Source organism: Triturus cristatus, chromosome 5_2, assembly GCF_964204655.1.
Source record: "Triturus cristatus chromosome 5_2, aTriCri1.1, whole genome shotgun sequence".
Lineage (NCBI taxonomy): Eukaryota > Metazoa > Chordata > Amphibia > Caudata > Salamandridae > Triturus > Triturus cristatus.
In genome coordinates, this window is record NC_140588.1 from 551,579,305 (window position 1) to 551,593,025 (window position 13,721).

The 13,721-nt window shown below is 37.5% G+C and overlaps 4 non-coding genes across 4 annotated transcripts; 2 read left to right on the forward strand and 2 right to left on the reverse strand.

Annotated features, from left to right (window-relative positions):
• The first annotated feature begins 2,885 nt into the window (after positions 1-2,885).
• Positions 2,886-2,957, forward strand: TRNAQ-CUG (transfer RNA glutamine (anticodon CUG)). Its single transcript has one exon. It is a non-coding gene; the product is annotated as a tRNA-Gln (tRNA).
• Positions 2,958-5,405: 2,448 nt separating this feature from the next.
• Positions 5,406-5,477, forward strand: TRNAQ-CUG (transfer RNA glutamine (anticodon CUG)). Its single transcript has one exon. It is a non-coding gene; the product is annotated as a tRNA-Gln (tRNA).
• A 5,042-nt stretch (positions 5,478-10,519) lies between these two features.
• Positions 10,520-10,591, reverse strand: TRNAQ-CUG (transfer RNA glutamine (anticodon CUG)). Its single transcript has one exon. It is a non-coding gene; the product is annotated as a tRNA-Gln (tRNA).
• Positions 10,592-13,036: 2,445 nt separating this feature from the next.
• TRNAQ-CUG (transfer RNA glutamine (anticodon CUG)) lies at positions 13,037-13,108 on the reverse strand. Its single transcript has one exon. It is a non-coding gene; the product is annotated as a tRNA-Gln (tRNA).
• Between the last annotated feature and the right edge of the window lie 613 nt (positions 13,109-13,721).

A 13,721-nucleotide genomic window follows, 5' to 3' on the forward strand; every position in this document is an offset into this window, starting at 1 on the left:
CGAGTCCCCCGCGTGGGACTCCAACGGTTGGGGGCAGTATTTCCGAGTCCAGAGGGACTCCAACGATGGCGCATTGGTTGCTTAGAGTCCACAAGGCTCCCACCACATTTTAGGGGCACATTTGTTTATTGAGCCGTGAGGCTCTAACGGGGGCATTTCTTTATCGTTCAGAGCCCAGAGGGGCTCAGGGGACAGTCCATGGACAGAGCCTGCCAGGCTCCAGCGTTGGCCCCATCCTTGTCCTACAGCTGCCCAGCACTTTGTGGGCAGCTGCTCCGTTTAGGCCCCTGACTCTGCTGGACGTAGGGCGTCCTTGCCCCTTCAAGGCCAGTTGGCCTAGGGACGGCCACAGGTTGTGGCTAATGTGAGTTTGGCGCTATTCTTGTCCTGCACCTCTGAATGTATTTTATGCATCATGTGTTTTCCTTTCCTACACCTCTGAATGTGATGCATCCTGTGTAATGTGCGTTTACCCCTACAGATATTGTGATACTTAGGTGGGTGTTTTCTCCCTAGTACAGGTGGTGCGAGTGAGGTCCTGATTCCCTGCGCAATATTTTCCTAAGGTGGTTAGGGTTGCGTAGGTGGTACTTATCTGATACCAGTAGTTACTGGTTGTGTGCTACATATGTTATTTTGTGCAATTGTAATTTTATGTTCTAAGTGCTATGTTCTAAGAGTGCTAATTCCTGACAGTGGTCCATGTGGCCCTGTCCCCGGTACATATAATCCCTTGTAAATTCTGCCCGTGCCTGTTGGCACATTGTAGAGTGTGTGTTCTTATCTAATGTGTTTTGTATAATACAAAGGCTATTTTTTTTTATAGAATACCTTGTGTGGAGTTTCCTTTGTGGTGGGCCTTGGGTGTTGTTGCTGGGTGCGCGCGCAAACGCTTTACACATCGCCTCAGAGATAAGCCTGACTGCTCGTGCCAAGCTACCAAGGGGGTGAGCAGGGGTTATCTTTGGCGTGTACCTTCCTTGCCCTGACTAGAGTGGTGGTTTCTGCCTGGCTTTGGCGCAAGCCCTAGCCAACCAAAAATCCCATTTCTAACAGGCAGTATAGGGGATCATGCTGGGGCTGGTATTTCAGGGTTTAGGGCAATGCAGTGGTGTTCGGGCCGTGTAGTGGGTCATGCAGGGGGTGGTGTTTCAGGGTTTGGGCAGTACAGTGGTGTTCGGGCAGTGTAGAGGGTCGTGCTGGGGTGGTTTTTCAGGGTTTAGGGCAGTGCAGTTGTGTTCGGGCAGTGAAGGGGGTTGAGCTGTTATGGTGTTTCAGGGTTTAGGGCAGTGCAGTGGTGTTCGGGCAGGGTTGGGGTCATGCTATCTGGTGTTTCAGGGTTTAGGGCAGTGCAGTGGTAGTCGGGCAGTGTAGGGTGTCGTGCTGGCTGGTGTTTCAGGGTTTAGGGCAGTGCAGTGGTGTTCGCGCAGTGTAAGGGGTCATGCTGGGGTGGTGTTTCAGGGTTTAGGGCATTGCACTGATGTTCGGGCAGTGTCGGGGGTCGTGCTGGTGGTGGTGTTTCATGGTTTTGGGCAGTGCAGTGGTGTTCGGGCAGTGTAGGGGGTCATGCAGGGGATGGTCTTTCAGGGTTTGGGCAGTACAGTAGTGTTCGGGCATTGTAGGGGGTCGTGCTGGGTGGTGGTGTTTCAGGGTTTAGGGCAGTGGTTTTCGGACAGTGTAGGGGGTCTTGTTGGAGGTGATGTTTCAGGGTTTAGGGCAATGCAGTGGTGTTTGGGCAGTGTAGGGGGTCATTCTGGGGCTGGTGTTTCAGGGTTTTGGGCAGAGCTGTGGTGTTCGGGCACAGTAGGGGGTCGTGCTGGGGTGGTGTTTCAGGGTTTAGGGCAGTGCAGTGGTGTTCACGCAGAGTAAGGGGTCGTGCTGGGGGTGGTGTTTCAGGGTTTAGGGCAGTGCAGTGGTGTTTGAGCAGTGTAAGGGGGTGTTGCAGGGGTTGGTGTTTCAGGGTTTGGGGCAGTGGTGTTCGGGCAGTGTAGGGGGTCATGCTGGGGCTGGTGTTTCAGGGTTTAGGGCAGTGCATTGGTATTCGGGCAGTGTAGGGTGTCGTGCTGGCTGGTGTTTCATGGTTTAGGGCAGTGCAGTGGTGTTCGCACAGTGTAAGGGGTCGTGCTGGGGGTGGTGTTTCAGGGTTTAGAGCATTGCACTGATGTTCGGGCAGTGTAGGGGGTCGTGCTGGGGGTGGTGTTTCAGGGTTTAGGGCAGTGCAGTGGTGTTCGGGCAGTGTAGGGGGTCATGCAGGGGGTGGTGTTTCAGGGTTTGGGCAGTACAGTGGTGTTCTGACATTGTAGGGGGTCGTGCTGGGTGGTGGTGTTTCAGGGTTTAGGGCAGTGTTTTTTGGGCAGTGTAGGGGGTCTTGCTGGAGGTGATGTTTCAGGGTTTAGGGCAATGCAGTGGTGTTTCGGCAGTATAGGGGGTCATTCTGGGGCTGGTGTTTCAGGGTTTAGGGCAATGCAGTGGTGTTCGGGCAGTGTAAGGGGTTGTGCTGGGGCTGGTGTTTCAGGGTTTACGGCTGTTCAGTGGTGTTCGGGCAGTGTTGGGGGTCGTGCTGTCTGGTGTTTCAGGGTGTAGAGCAGTGCAGTGGTGTTCGGGAAGTGTAGGGGGTCATGTAGGGGGTCGTGTTTCAGGAAATAGGGCAGTGCTGTTTTATTATGCTACAGGCAAAGATGAACATTGTGATATAACTTTTATATTCTGATAAACATTTGAATACTTAACACTTTTATAGAGAATGTAGCTGAAAAGAATCAAATCACATTAAAGCTCTGTACACTATGACCATTCAACTGAGATATCTTTTTATCAATAGAAGAAAAGGCCCGCAATGATGCGCTCTCTTTTGTCTCAATGGAAAAGTCACTCTTGTGTGAGAGGGTTCCATGGTGTAATGGTTAGCACTCTGGACTCTGAATCCAGCGATCCGAGTTCAAATCTCGGTGGGACCTACTACAATTATGAGATTCACTGTTTAACCCATTTTTTAGAATTTGATCTAGAAAAAACATAATATCAATGTTTTATACTGATGCGTATGAACGCATAAGTATGTATATATGGATACATAGCTTTATCCGTCTAGATATCTGTTAGACAATATGAACATATCAATTATTCATAAACATAAATATTGAAGCTGAACCTAGAAACTGTTCTTTCACATCCACATTGTAAACATGAGTTTATTTTCCTTTCTCATCTATATGGCCAGTAATGAGATAGTTCATTTTTGCTGATTTCTTAGCTGAAAACATGCTGGACTTACACAGTGCATTTCATTGTGAATTTCTTTGAAAGTGAATTTCAGATTCACACCTTAGACATGTCTTTCAAAAGATTCAACTTTTTTGGTTGTGGATTTAGTGTTGAAAATCAGTGTGTAAAATCTTTGTACGTCTGAATTTCAAGATTATTATTCAAACTGCACATCTTCGGTCCCCGTCATGCAAAGTTTGTCTCCTCAAGTTTTGTTTTAATGAATGCTTTGCAATTAAAAAGTTCCTTGTTCCCCTTATCAATAACAGAAAGATTTTAAAAAGCAATGTCTTGCATCAGGCCCCTGTGATGAGTTTGAGAAACCAGAGTGAGTTTGTAAAATCTCTCATTATTTTGAGCCATTTAGTTTTCAGGTATTGTAAAATTTCTATTATTTGCTCACATCTAATAAACTTTTAGAGAATAATCAATAAATTAATTGTTCACCCTACCGGTATTAGATATGTGATATTAATGAATACACTTGAAAGAAAATGATTTGGTCAAGAGTCATAAAATGGTCCCACCGAGATTTGAACTCGGATCATTGGATTCAAAGTCCAAAGTGCAAAACCATTACACCATGGAACCTCCCATGTGAAAGGAGCATAAACTGCTGCAGGAATGTGGAAATGTCAAAGTTTTTAATATTCTACAGTCAAAGAGAAACTGAATTGGATTGCTTTCTTATTCTGGTAAACTTTTGCATATTGAACTATGTTGGGGAAGGATGTTGCCCAAAAGACTCAAATAACGTTATAACTCTGTTGAACAGTGCTTTTTATGTGACATAATATTTTGCACTGAAGGATAATCTGCCCCCTGAGGCAAATCTCTTCTGTCAAAATGAAAAGCTCACCCTGGTACAGGAGGGTGGATGGTGTCATGGTTAGCACTCTGGACTCTGAAAACCGGGATCTGAGTACAAATTTCTGTGGGACTTATTTGAACTTTACAATTTTCTTTTCCCTTCACTTCTTAGAAGTTTTATTTGGAACAACATCACATTTACTTATAAACATGTAAAAATCAACCTGTACGTATATATCTCTGTATATATAGCTATATGTCTCTGTATATTTATAGGAAAAAAATAAACATATAGATTATAAAAATAAATATAATTAGTGGAGGTGAAAATCATGAACAGTTGTTGCCTCTCAGCATTTGAAACATGAGTTTCTACTTCTTTCTCTTTTATATGTCCTGAAATTGAGATAGTCACTTTTTACTCAGTATTGATCCAACAATACAGTTTATGTATACAAAGCATATCATATGATTTGTGAATAATCTTCAAAAATGAAAGTTAGATCAGTACCTGTGATGCCTCCGACCAAAAGCTTATATTTTACGATTGGAGATAAACTGTTGACAATCAGCATGAAAAGCATTTTCTTTTCACGATTTCCATACTAATATACAAACAACATTTTTACTAGCTGAATGATATCATCATTTGGGTTCCTCTAGGTTTGATTGAAGAATACTTTTCATTCAAAATGTGCTATTTTCGCCTTATCAATAGCAGGAAAGCTTAAAAAAGTGATGCTGTGCATCACCCGTCAGAAATACGTTTGAGAAAATCAGGATATGATTTTATAAAGGCTAACTACTTTGTGTAGAAATTTGATGTCAAAGTATGATAAAGTTTGTATTGATGTAACTTGTTCGAGCTGATGGACATTTTGAAAGCATTCAATAATTGACTCTTTCAACCTACTGGTGTTGGATTTGAGCTATCAATGAACAAACATGAAGAAATGGAAAAGCTCAAGAGTAATAAAAAAAGTCCCTCCAAGGTTTCGAATCGGATCATTGGATGCAAAGTCCAAAGTGCCAACCATTGCTCTATGGAGACACCCATGCGGGAGACAGAGGCATTGCTTCAGTAGTCTGGAAATGTAGACTGTTTTATTATGCTACAGGCAAAGATGAACATTGTGATATAACTTTTATATTCTGATAAACATTTGAATACTTAACACTTTTATAGAGAATGTAGCTGAAAAGAATCAAATCACATTAAAGCTCTGTACACTATGACCATTCAACTGAGATATCTTTTTATCAATAGAAGAAAAGGCCCGCAATGATGCGCTCTCTTTTGTCTCAATGGAAAAGTCACTCTTGTGTGAGAGGGTTCCATGGTGTAATGGTTAGCACCCTGGACTCTGAATCCAGCGATCCGAGTTCAAATCTCGGTGGGACCTACTACAATTATGAGATTCACTGTTTAACCCATTTTTTAGAATTTGATCTAGAAAAAACATAATATCAATGTTTTATACTGATGCGTATGAACGCATAAGTATGTATAGATGGATACATAGCTTTATCCGTCTAGATAGCTGTTAGACAATATGAACATATCAATTATTCATAAACATAAATATTGAAGCTGAACCTAGAAACTGTTCTTTCACATCCACATTGTAAACATGAGTTTATTTTCCTTTCTCATCTATATGGCCAGTAATGAGATAGTTCATTTTTGCTGATTTCTTAGCTGACAACATGCTGGACTTACTCAGTGCATTTCATTGTGAATGTCTTTAAAAGTGAATTTCAGATTCACACCTTTGACATGTCTTTCAAAAGATTCAACTTTTTTGGTTGTGGATTTACTGTTGAAAATCAGTGTGTAAAATCTTTGTACGTCTGAATTTCAAGATTATTATTCAAACTGCACATCTTCGGTCCCCGTAATACAAAATTTTACTCCTCAAGTTTTGTTTTAATGAATGCTTTGCAATTAAAAAGTTCCTTGTTCCCCTTATCAATAACAGAAAGATTTTAAAAAGCAATGTCTTGCATCAGGCCCCTGTGATGAGTTTGAGAAACCAGAGTGAGTTTGTAAAATCTCTCATTATTTTGAGCCATTTAGTTTTCAGGTATTGTAAAATTTCTATTATTTGCTCACATCTAATAAACTTTTAGAGTATAATCAATAAATTAATTGTTCACCCTACCGGTATTAGATATGTGATATTAATGAATACACTTGAAAGAAAATGATTTGGTAAAGAGTCATAAAATGGTTCCACCGAGATTTGAACTCGGATCATTGGATTTAAAGTCCAAAGTGCTAACCATTACACCATGGAACCTCCCATGTGAAAGGAGAACAAACTACTGATCAAATTCTAATTTTTGAACATTGTTCACAAATCATATGATATGCTTTATATACATAAACTGTATTGTTGGATCAATACAGAGTAAAAAGTGACTATCTCAATTTCAGGACATATAAAAGAGAAAGAAGTAGAAACTCATGTTTCAAATGCTGAGAGGCAACAACTGTTCATGATTTTCACCTCCACTAATTATATTTATTGTTATAATCTATATGTTTATATTTTCCTATAAATATACAGAGACATATAGCTATATATACAGAGATACATATGTACAGGTTGATTTTTACATGTTTATAAGTAAATGTGATGTTGTTCCAAATAAAACTTCTAAGAACTGAATGGAAAAGAAAATTGTAAAGTTCAGATAAGTCCCACTGAACTTTGTACTCAGATCCCTGTTTTCAGAGTCCAGAGTGCTAACCATGACACCATCCACCCTCCCGTACCAGGGTGAGCTTTCCATTTTGACAGAAGAGATTTGCCTCAGGGGGCAACTTATCTTTCATTGAAAAATATTATCTCACATAAAAACCACTGTTCAACAGAGTTATAACGTTATTTGAGTCTTTTGGGCAACATCCTTCCCCAACATAGTTCAATATGCAAAAGTTTACCAGAATAGGAAAGCAATCCAATTCAGTTTCTCTTTGACAGTAGAATATTAAAAACTTTGACATTTCCACATTCCTGCAGCAGTTTATGCTCCTTTCACATGGGAGGTTCCATGGTGTAATGGTTAGCACTTTGGACTTTGAATCCAATGATCCGAGTTCAAATCTCGGTGGGAACATTTTATGACTCTTGACCAAATCATTTTCTTTCAAGTGTATTCATTAATATCACATATCTAATACCGGTAGGGTGAACAATTAATTTATTGAGTATACTCTAAAAGTTTATTAGATGTGAGCAAATAATAGAAATTTTACAATACCTGGAAACTAAATGGCTCAAAATAATGAGAGATTTTACAAACTCACTCCGGTTTCTCAAACTCATCACAGGGGCCTGATGCAAGACATTACTTTTTAAAATCTTACTGTTATTGTTAAGGGGAACAAGGAACTTTTTCATTGCAAAGCATTCATTAAAACAAAACTTGTGGAGTCAAACTTTGTATTACGGGGACCGAAGATGTGCAGTTTGAATAATAATCTTGAAATTCAGACGTACAAAGATTTTACACACTGATTTTCAACAGTAAATCCACAACCAAAAAAGTTGAATCTTTTGAAAGACATGTCAAAGGTGTGAATCTGAAATTCACTTTTAAAGACATTCACAATGAAATGCACTGTGTAAGTCCAGCATGTTGTCAGCTAAGAAATCAGCAAAACTGAACTATCTCATTACTGGCCATATAGATGAGAAAGGAAAATAAACTCATGTTTACAATGTGGATGTGAAAGAACAGTTTCTAGGTTCAGCTTCAATATTTATGTTAATGAATAATTGATATGTTCATATTGTCTAACAGCTATCTAGACGGATAAAGCTATGTATGCATCTATACATACTTGTGCGTTCATACGCATCAGTATAAAACATTGATATTATGTTTTTTCTAGACCAAATTCTAAAAAATGAGTTAAACAGTGAATCTCATAATTGTAGTAGGTCCCACTGAGATTTGAACTCGGATTGCTGGATTCAGAGTCCAGAGTGCTAACCATTACACCATGGAACCCTCTCACACAAGAGTGACTTTTCCATTGAGACAAAAGAGAGCGCATCAGTGATGGCCTTCTCTTATATTGATAAAAAGATATCTCATTTGAATGGTCATAGTGGATAGAGCTTTAATGTGATTTGATTCTTTTCAGCTATATTCTCTATAAAAGTGTTAATTATTCAAATGTTTATCTGAATATAAAAGTTATATCACAATGTTCATCTTTGCCTGTAGCATAATAAAACAGTCTACATTTCCAGACTACTGAAGCAATGTCTCTGTCTCCTGCATGGGTGGCTCCATAGAGCAATGGTTGGCAATTTGGACTTTGCATCCAATGATCCGATTTGAAACCTTGGAGGGACTTTTTTTATTACTCTTGAGCTTTTCCATTTCTTCATCTTTGTTCATTGATAGCTCAAATCCAACACCAGTAGGTTGAAAGAGTCAATTATTGAATGCTTTCAAAATGTCCATCAGCTTGAACAAGTTACATCAATACAAACTTTAAAATACTTTGACATCAAATTTCTTCACAAAGTAGTTAGCCATTATAAAATCATATTCTGATTTTCTCAAACGCATTTCAGATGGGTGATTCACAGCATCACTTTTTTAAGCTTTCCCGCTATTGATAAGGCGAATATAGCACATTTTGAATGAGAAGTTTTCTTCAATCAAACATAGAGGAACCCAAATGATGATCTCATTCAGCTAGTAAAAATGTTGTTTTATATTAGTATGGAAATCGTGAAAAGAAAATGTGTTTCATGCTGATTTACAACAGTTGATCTCCAATCGTAAAATATAAGCTTTTGGTCGGAGGCATCACAGGTACTGATCAAATTCAAATTTTTGAACATTGTTCACAAATCATATGATATGCTTTCTATACATAAACTGTATTGTTGGATCAATAATGAGTAAAAAGTGACTATCTCAATTTCAGGACATATAAAAGAGAAAGAAGTAGAAACTCATGTTTCAAATGCTGAGAGGCAACAACTGTTCATGATTTTCACCTCCACTAATTATATTTATTTTTATAATCGATATGTTTATATTTTCCTATAAATATACAGAGACATATAGCTATATATACAGAGATACATATGTACAGGTTGATTTTTACATGTTTATAAGTAAATGTGATGTTGTTCCAAATAAAACTTCTAAGAACTGAATGGAAAAGAAAATTGTAAAGTTCAGATAAGTCCCACTGAAATTTGTACTCAGATCCCTGTTTTCAGAGTCCAGAGTGCTAACCATGACACCATCCACCCTCCCGTACCAGGGTGAGCTTTCCATTTTGACAGAAGAGATTTGCCTCAGGGGGCAACTTATCTTTCATTGAAAAATATTATCTCACATAAAAACCACTGTTCAACAGAGTTATAACGTTATTTGAGTCTTTTGGGCAACATCCTTCCCCAACATAGTTCAATATGCAAAAGTTTACCAGAATAGGAAAGCAATCCAATTCAGTTTCTCTTTGACAGTAGAATATTAAAAACTTTGACATTTCCACATTCCTGCAGCAGTTTATGCTCCGTTCCATGGTGTAATGGTTAGCACTTTGAATCCAATGATCCGAGTTCAAATCTCGGTGGGACCATTTTATGACTCTTGACCAAATCATTTTCTTTCAAGTGTATTCATTAATATCACATATCTAATACCGGTAGGGTGAACAATTAATTTATTGATTATACTCTAAAAGTTTATTAGATGTGAGCAAATAATAGAAATTTTACAATACCTGGAAACTAAATGGCTCAAAATAATGAGAGATTTTACAAACTCACTCTGGTTTCTCAAACTCATCACAGGGGCCTGATGCAAGACATTACTTTTTAAAATCTTACTGTTATTGTTAAGGCGAACAAGGAACTTTTTCATTGCAAAGCATTCATTAAAACAAAACTTGAGGAGTCAAACTTTGTATTACGGGGACCGAAGATGTGCAGTTTGAATAATAATCTTGAAATTCAGACGTACAAAGATTTTACACACTGATTTTCAACAGTAAATCCACAACCAAAAAAGTTGAATCTTTTGAAAGACATGTCAAAGGTGTGAATCTGAAATTCACTTTTAAAGACATTCACAATGAAATGCACTGTGTAAGTCCAGCATGTTGTCAGCTAAGAAATCAGCAAAAATGAACTATCTCATTACTGGCCATATAGATGAGAAAGGAAAATAAACTCATGTTTACAATGTGGATGTGAAAGAACAGTTTCTAGGTTCAGCTTCAATATTTATGTTAATGAATAATTGATATGTTCATATTGTCTAACAGCTATCTAGACGGATAAAGCTATGTATGCATCTATACATACTTATGCGTTCATACGCATCAGTATAAAACATTGATATTATGTTTTTTCTAGACCAAATTCTAAAAAGTGAGTTAAACAGTGAATCTCATAATTGTAGTAGGTCCCACCGAGATTTGAACTCGGATCGCTGGATTCAGAGTCCAGAGTGCTAACCATTACACCATGGAACCCTCTCACACAAGAGTGACTTTTCCATTGAGACAAAAGAGAGCGCATCAGTGATGGCCTTCTCTTATATTGATAAAAAGATATCTCATTTGAATGGTCATAGTGGATAGAGCTTTAATGTGATTTGATTCTTTTCAGCTATATTCTCTATAAAAGTGTTAAATATTCAAATGTTTATCTGAATATAAAAGTTATATCACAATGTTCATCTTTGCCTGTAGCATAATAAAACAGTCTACATTTCCAGACTACTGAAGCAATGTCTCTGTCTCCTGCATGGGTGGCTCCATAGAGCAATGGTTGGCAATTTGGACTTTGCATCCAATGATCCGATTTGAAACCTTGGAAGGACTTTTTTTATTACTCTTGAGCTTTTCCATTTCTTCATCTTTGTTCATTGATAGCTCAAATCCAACACCAGTAGGTTGAAAGAGTCAATTATTGAATGCTTTCAAAATGTCCATCAGCTTGAACAAGTTACATCAATACAAACTTTAAAATACTTTGACATCAAATTTCTTCACAAAGTAGTTAGCCATTATAAAATCATATTCTGATTTTCTCAAATGCATTTCAGATGGGTGATTCACAGCATCACTTTTTTAAGCTTTCCCGCTATTGATAAGGCGAATATAGCACATTTTGAATGAGAAGTTTTCTTCAATCAAACATAGAGGAACCCAAATGATGATCTCATTCAGCTAGTAAAAATGTTGTTTTATATTAGTATGGAAATCGTGAAAAGAAAATGTGTTTCATGCTGATTTACAACAGTTGATCTCCAATCGTAAAATATAAGCTTTTGGTCGGAGGCATCACAGGTACTGATCAAATTCTAATTTTTGAACATTGTTCACAAATCATATGATATGCTTTCTATACATAAACTGTATCGTTGGATCAATAATGAGTAAAAAGTGACTATCTCAATTTCAGGACATATAAAAGAGAAAGAAGTAGAAACTCATGTTTCAAATGCTGAGAGGCAACAACTGTTCATGATTTTCACCTCCACTAATTATATTTATTTTTATAATCGATATGTTTATATTTTCCTATAAATAAACAGAGACATATAGCTATATATACAGAGATACATATGTACAGGTTGATTTTTACATGTTTATAAGTAAATGTGATGTTGTTCCAAATAAAACTTCTAAGAACTGAATGGAAAAGAAAATTGTAAAGTTCAGATAAGTCCCACTGAAATTTGTACTCAGATCCCTGTTTTCAGAGTCCAGAGTGCTAACCATGACACCATCCACCCTCCCGTACCAGGGTGAGCTTTCCATTTTGACAGAAGAGATTTGCCTCAGGGGGCAACTTATCTTTCATTGAAAAATATTATCTCACATAAAAACCACTGTTCAACAGAGTTATAACGTTATTTGAGTCTTTTGGGCAACATCCTTCCCCAACATAGTTCAATATGCAAAAGTTTACCAGAATAGGAAAGCAATCCAATTCAGTTTCTCTTTGACAGTAGAATATTAAAAACTGTGACATTTCCACATTCCTGCAGCAGTTTATGCTCCTTTCACATGGGAGGTTCCATGGTGTAATGGTTAGCACTTTGGACTTTGAATCCAATGATCCGAGTTCAAATCTCGGTGGGAACATTTTATGACTCTTGACCAAATCATTTTCTTTCAAGTGTATTCATTAATATCACATATCTAATACCGGTAGGGTGAACAATTAATTTATTGAGTATACTCTAAAAGTTTATTAGATGTGAGCAAATAATAGAAATTTTACAATACCTGGAAACTAAATGGCTCAAAATAATGAGAGATTTTACAAACTCACTCTGGTTTCTCAAACTCATCACAGGGGCCTGATGCAAGACATTACTTTTTAAAATCTTACTGTTATTGTTAAGGGGAACAAGGAACTTTTTCATTGCAAAGCATTCATTAAAACAAAACTTGAGGAGTCAAACTTTGTATTACGGGGACCGAAGATGTGCAGTTTGAATAATAATCTTGAAATTCAGACGTACAAAGATTTTACACACTGATTTTCAACAGTAAATCCACAACCAAAAAAGTTGAATCTTTTGAAAGACATGTCAAAGGTGTGAATCTGAAATTCACTTTTAAAGACATTCACAATGAAATGCACTGTGTAAGTCCAGCATGTTGTCAGCTAAGAAATCAGCAAAACTCAACTATCTCATTACTGGCCATATAGATGAGAAAGGAAAATAAACTCATGTTTACAATGTGGATGTGAAAGAACAGTTTCTAGGTTCAGCTTCAATATTTATGTTAATGAATAATTGATATGTTCATATTGTCTAACAGCTATCTAGACAGATAAAGCTATGTATGCATCTATACATACTTATGCGTTCATACGCATCAGTATAAAACATTGATATTATGTTTTTTCTAGACCAAATTCTAAAAAGTGAGTTAAACAGTGAATCTCATAATTGTAGTAGGTCCCACCGAGATTTGAACTCGGATCGCTGGATTCAGAGTCCAGAGTGCTAACCATTACACCATGGAACCCTCTCACACAAGAGTGACTTTTCCATTGAGACAAAAGAGAGCGCATCAGTGATGGCCTTCTCTTATATTGATAAAAAGATATCTCATTTGAATGGTCATAGTGGATAGAGCTTTAATGTGATTTGATTCTTTTCAGCTATATTCTCTATAAAAGTGTTAAATATTCAAATGTTTATCTGAATATAAAAGTTATATCACAATGTTCATCTTTGCCTGTAGCATAATAAAACAGTCTACATTTCCAGACTACTGAAGCAATGTCTCTGTCTCCTGCATGGGTGGCTCCATAGAGCAATGGTTGGCAATTTGGACTTTGCATCCAATGATCCGATTTGAAACCTTGGAAGGACTTTTTTTATTACTCTTGAGCTTTTCCATTTCTTCATCTTTGTTCATTGATAGCTCAAATCCAACACCAGTAGGTTGAAAGAGTCAATTATTGAATGCTTTCAAAATGTCCATCAGCTTGAACAAGTTACATCAATACAAACTTTAAAATACTTTGACATCAAATTTCTTCACAAAGTAGTTAGCCATTATAAAATCATATTCTGATTTTCTCAAACGCATTTCAGATGGGTGATTCACAGCATCACTTTTTTAAGCTTTCCCG